Here is a 6,000-nt window from a genome sequence, read left to right as displayed (position 1 = left end):
CTCTGTATCCGTCAAGGGAAAAGAACTGTATGTTACCAACCCAGAACCATAGTTTTAGAATCGGTCTCCGCTGCCTGTCGCGGGGCGGCCCTGGGTGTGAGTTCCCGCCTGGGGAGCAGAGGGGAAGGGAGGTGTTCATTAGCGGTTTTTATCGTCTGGTAGGCAAGCTGAGCCCACCGTGGCGGTGGTGAGCAGGACTTCCTCTCGGGGAGGCGCCCGCGTCCCGTCGGGTGCCTGGTCACTGTGGTGTTGACTCATCTGACGCTCGAGCCCGAACCTTGCGTGGGGGCGAGGGACGCGTCCTGCACACTAGCACAATTACTGGTTTGCGTTTTTCCTAGACACAGTCACTCCAGTGTATCCAACTGTACCTGCCACGGTGCACGGAGACAGCTCCCGAGCTGGGGGGAGGCAGCGTAGAGGCCGTACCCCAGACAACCCAGGAATGTTCTGGCATGCCGTGTTAGGGTCCAGTGTGAGATCACAGTCCTGGCTCTGCCACTCCGGGTATGACCTTGCCTCCTCCATACGGTGACACGATAGGGACGTTTGGGCCACGTGTGAGGGAGCCCTTGCCAAGGGGGCACCGGAGTTGCAGCCACAGGGCCAGGCTATCCTGCAAGGGGCCCTGGTGTGCCTCCTGGAGTTACCCCTTGGGAGGGTGAAGGCCCCACTTACCTGGGAAATGCCCTGGAAGGCCGAGGCAGCCAGGTGCTGTCCACCCGCCCAGGCCCGTGCTTGTGGCCAATTCACCCCCTGTGGAGGCTTGGGAGGAGCAGTGTCCCCAGCACAAGCGAGCGGTCAGGTGGACCTGTGGGCTCACGAAGAAGAGCAAACGGCCGTCGCTGTGAAGCTCTGCGTAGAGAGAGCGGGATTCTGTAGGCCGGGGCTACCCCCACCTCCTTCCTTGGCTGAGTCCTGTTGGCCCTTCAGCGTGAGTGTCAGAGGGACACACACACAAAAGTCCTCCCTCCGGGGGCCTCCAGAAGCCCCCACTGGGGGGCCAGGCTGGATAGCTAGTGGTTGGCTGGTCACCAAGTGTCCAGGTCGACACCGAGGGGACAGTTCGTTCCCTCCGTGCCATGGGCTCCTAACGTCTCAGGTGGGGAGAGTCGCCTCAGCGCCCTGCGACCGCCCCCCTCTGCAGGCTCGGCCATCGTGTTAGGGTGTGGCGTCCTCAGGAGCCCTTGAGTTCCCTGGGCCTGCAGGGTGGCACTGGATACCTGGGGCCCCCTCCCCTTCTCGCCGCCACATGTCACCAGCCCTCTGTGGCTCCTGTGACCGGACGTCGTTCAGGTGCCAGACACGGTTTCACAAGATTTGGCCCCCGACCTCTCCTCGGTTCTTTCTGTGACGGGCATCGCATTGATGACAGACTTTGGGAACTTGGGCCAAAATTTTGGTCCTCAAAATGGATCAGAAAATGCTTACGATCAAACCAATGATAAAATAGGAGAGAACGGTCGGGGGAGCCTGAAACTGAAGCGGGAGTGCCCCGGGGTGCCAGCTGCAGAGGCCGCTCTTGGAAAGTGCCCACCTTCTATGGTGAAGTTCATAGTTGTCAGCATCAAAACGACTGTCCTTCGCTTGCCTGAAGACTTAGGCTTACCGGCCTTGTTTGCGATTATAAACGTTCTGGAAACACATCCTCGTGCACACGTTTGCACACCTCTCCGCCTACGTTTGCCACTGTCCCTGCCGCGCTTTTGTCGCTGGCTGTGCCCGGCACTGGCCGCCTCACCTTCACCAGGACTGGGCTCCGGGCACCACCTTGTTCATCTTCAGTGGAGAAGAGAGGTCTCCGGTCTCCGGGCAGGCTGAACGTTTTGGACACCTTGCTGGCCACCTGAGAGTATTTTGGTAAATTGCTTATTTGTGTCTTTGCCTGTTTCTCCACTGGTGTATTTTGTCTTTTTTGTTTGTAAGGACTTTTTCAGTAACTACCGCTTGTCGCTTTTTCTACTTGGTGTTCAGTTCGAGGGTTTTTGCTTAGCTGTCTCCACATCTTGAATGTTTACGTAGGTCTCTCTTTTCGCTTTATGGTTTCTGGCGTTGGCTCGTGATTAAAACAAAGCGCTTTTCGTTGGGCGCTTCCACGGATTTTGTTTTCGCAGTTCACGCTCACTGAAAGTGACGTCAAAGCTTGTAATGAGGTGAGGGTCTGGTCTTCCCGCACCGCAGACACTTAGGTGTCGCCCACACCCACAGGGCGACCCTGGTCCTGGCTGACACCACTGCCCTGGTACCTCATTTGGCTTAGCCTTTTAGCACTCTTCAAAGTGTTCCGGTTCGAAAGAAAAATGATGCAGTTGCCCTGTTTAATGCCATTTATCAATTGATCTATTTATCCGCTGACTTAGAATACTACTTTATGGAGAACAAAGTCTGGTTATGTGGCTCTGCTGACCTTAAGCTTTTTTTCTTCCAAGTGGGCTTTAAAGTATCCGGAATAATAGCTTAAAATAAAAATATTTTTGTGGAATTACAAAGATACAAAAATGATTCTCAAGGGCTAAGGGACAGAACGTGTCCTGTCAGGATTTAATCGGCATTTTCTCCCCGACCCCAGTGTGCTCGTATCTCTCAAGTGGTACCATGAATGTGCAGTCGTTCATATTTGCTTATTTGCAGATGATGTTAAGCTATTCAGCTTGTGTGGGAAGCAGCTGAGTTTTTCTTGTGTCCTTCCTGTGTTCTGTTTGGTTTTAAAATAATTCTTTACAAAATTACAACTTGGAAAACTGATGTTTCTACACTGTGGTTTTTCTATTTATCATGCATGGGGCCTGTTGAACTTTCTGACTGTAAATTTATGGCTTTCATCAAATTGGTGAAAATTTCAGCCATTATTTCCTCAAATTAATTCTTACTTATCATTGACACTATCACTGCCCATCCCGCTTTCAAGCCTGTCACCGTGTCTTTTTCATTTCAGATGTATTTGTCAGTTCTCAAATTAGTTTCTGATTCATAGGAAACCTTTGTTTGCTCATCTGAGCATTTTTTTAAAAGTTTATTTATTTTGACAGAGAGCAGACGGGGGAGGCGCAGAAAGAGAGGGAGACAGGGACTCCCAAGCAGGCCCCACACTGTCAGCCCAGAGATGGGGCTCAATCTCACGAAGCACGAGAAACCGTGAGTTGAACTGAGCCGAAACCAGGCGTCAGACAGACGCTTAACCAACTGAGCCACCCCGGCGCCCCTTGAGCATTTTTTTACATCCTTGTGCATACTTATTGTGCATATGTTGACATCTTTGGTGATTCTAACGTCTGCTTTTTTTTTTTTTTTTTTTAATCCTGAGTAGGAGTCACATTGACACGTCTTATGTGTGTCTAGCACTTTTTGGTTGTGTCTGAGGCACTGCAACTGGTACCCTGTAGATACTATGTATTGTTAGGTTTCTCTGAGGAACACAGATCCTTTTTTCGTTTTAAGCACTTAATCATGCAGAAACCGTACGGCAGGCTCAGTGCCCCCGGGGGCAGGTGGCAGGGCCCTGAGGCGCTCACCTCGGGTGGGTGTGCAGTTTTGTCAAGTGGTTTTCTGCATCTGTTCCAGTGATCAACGTGAATCTCATTGATCTCTGAATGTTCAAGATCATGATCCTGAGATAAACCGCACGTGACTGTTAGTTACTGTGTAGTTACTGCTGAATTCAGCTTGTTTGTATTTGAAGATTAGTTGTCTGTGTAGGAGATACTTGGCTGTAACTTAATTTTCTCGCACCGTCCTTGCCATGTTTTGGGATTGTGGATTTCAGGTTAGTAATTTTGTGGTTTGGGCATTAATTTTAAAACCGTTTGCTTTATGCCACAGCCACCAAAACATACACCGGATTCTAACCAAAGCGAAAGCGGTCCTGAGGGGCGGGGGCGATAGCCTTGAGGTGGGATGATTTTAAAGCTCTGTCCAAGAGCCTGCCAGACACCTGCCACGCCATATTCACAAGTCGATCCCGGCCAGCCGCGGAAGTGCCCAGCGTCCGTGTGAGGTCTTCATGGTGGTGAGTTTCAGTCCTCTGGGGTGTGTGAGCCAATGAGGACAGATTATCTCAGAGCCTCTCGAGGGCAGATGGAGATGATGACAGTCCAGATACCATGGCAGATGGTGTCTTGGTGACCTTCAAAGCAGACAAGTGGCTACAGAGAACCACAGCATTTCCTACCTGTCCAGATGCCTCCAAGAGGGGCCAGTGCGTCCAGCTGTCAGCTTTGATGCTGATGATGGCCTGTTCTTTCAGTGGCTGGGATACACCCAGAAGACTGCTCTGTTCTGGGAGCTCGCTACCATTAGATGGTATAAGGCCATCTTATCCTGTAAGCAGAAACGAGGTGCCAGTGAGACTCATTTATTTGAATATAAGAAAGTACAAGACTTCTGTTCTCAAAATTAAGACCAGAAATGAGTTGCTTGTCTAATTCTCAGAATTGTCTGCTTTTACTCCATGTTAAAATAACTTTCTCATTGAACATCATGCCGTCTTTTGAAAGTCAGTGCACGTGTCCCAGAGACACTATGCAAAGTTCTCTGCAAGCGGCCCTCCGAGACGCAGGCACCTTTGGCCGGAGTCAGCCGGAAGCGCTATCGCCTCACGGAGACCACTTCGTCACACCCCACAAAACGGTGGACACCGTGATTCGAGAGGACATCAGACAGCCCCACAGTCTGCTTTGGGGGGTGGTGGCATGCAGGGAAAGCTCCAGTGAGATTTCAGCCATGTTAGTGTTTGAATATAGCGCCGTCGTTGGCGTCCACAGAACAAGGTTCCAGAGCCCTGCTCAAACTCTGCCACAAGTTGCCGCAGCCGTGGCCGCGAAGGGACTGAGACACAGAGCCCCTGGAGGTCCACTCTCTCGCGACGGCCTCAGTCTCGGTGTGCCTGGTGTTTGGGGGGCCCACCTGGCAGAGGAAACCAAGGGAGGAAGCTCCCCCTGGGCCGAGGGGTGGACAGCAAGGCGTCTAAACCCTGGAAACAAGGGTGGGGTGCGCGTGCCTTCCACCCCTGATGGGACACGGAGGGAGCCACCCAAGGCGGCAGCACGCGCTCCAGCCCCAGCACTGCTCGGACTCGTCCACAGGGTCAGATCCGTGCAGGCCTCCAGCTCCCTGTCAATCGTGTTTCCCCCCACCTTCTTCCAGGTGAAACTTTTTTTTCCTGGTAAAATACACACAAAATTGACCATTTTAGAATACAATTCACAGCTCTAAGTGCACTCCCACTGTCCTGTGGCCGTCATCACCTCTACCTCCATTCCAGAACATCCCGTCTCCCCAGAACAGAGGCCTTGTGCCCTCGGGCAGTCCCCACTGCTCCCTCCCCAGCCCCTGGCGAGCGCAGGCCGCCTCTTTGTCCCCGTGGACGTTTCAGAACTGGGATCACCATGTGTGACCTCGGTGACCCCTGCTTTCGCTCTCGTGTTTCCAAGTTTATGCCTGTTGTAAACGCTGCTCTTTGTTCTTGCGCAGGGTCTCCAGGGAGAGGAGGGCCCGGAGGACACCCCGCCGTGAGCAGCTCAGGCTGGCGCTGCCGCCGACACACGCCTGCTCGCCAGCCGTAACTCGTGGCGCAGAGGGATCATCTTAGCTTTTTAAATCGTGTAAAGATTTGCCCGCACCCACTTTTGAGGGCGTGCACGGTTTTGTGAGTTTTGACAGATGCCACCGCCACAGTCCGCGCATGGGCGCCCCGCTACGCACCCCCGCTTCCCACCGTTTCCACCCCTGGCTGCAGTACCCGCTGACTTCCCCTCTCGACTTTGGGTTTTTTTGGGGCATCTTACAGTGTGTGATTCCCGTGGCTGTGCAGCCAGCCTGGTTATCCTTTCGCGGTTTGGGAGGCTGCGGGTCCGAGTCTGGGCGTCAGCGGGGCAGGCTGCCCCGGGCCCCTCTCTAGCTGCTGGCGGTGCCGGCCACCCGTGGCTGGGAGGTGGGTCCCGCCAGCCTCCGCCTCTTGTCGCGCGACTGTCTCCCCTGTGCGCGTCTGTCCCTCCTCTCAGC

The sequence above is a fragment of the Panthera onca genome, chromosome E1 (assembly GCF_046562875.1).
Source record: "Panthera onca isolate mPanOnc1 chromosome E1, mPanOnc1 haplotype 2, whole genome shotgun sequence".
NCBI lineage: Eukaryota > Metazoa > Chordata > Mammalia > Carnivora > Felidae > Panthera > Panthera onca.
This window is presented reverse-complemented; position numbering follows the sequence as displayed.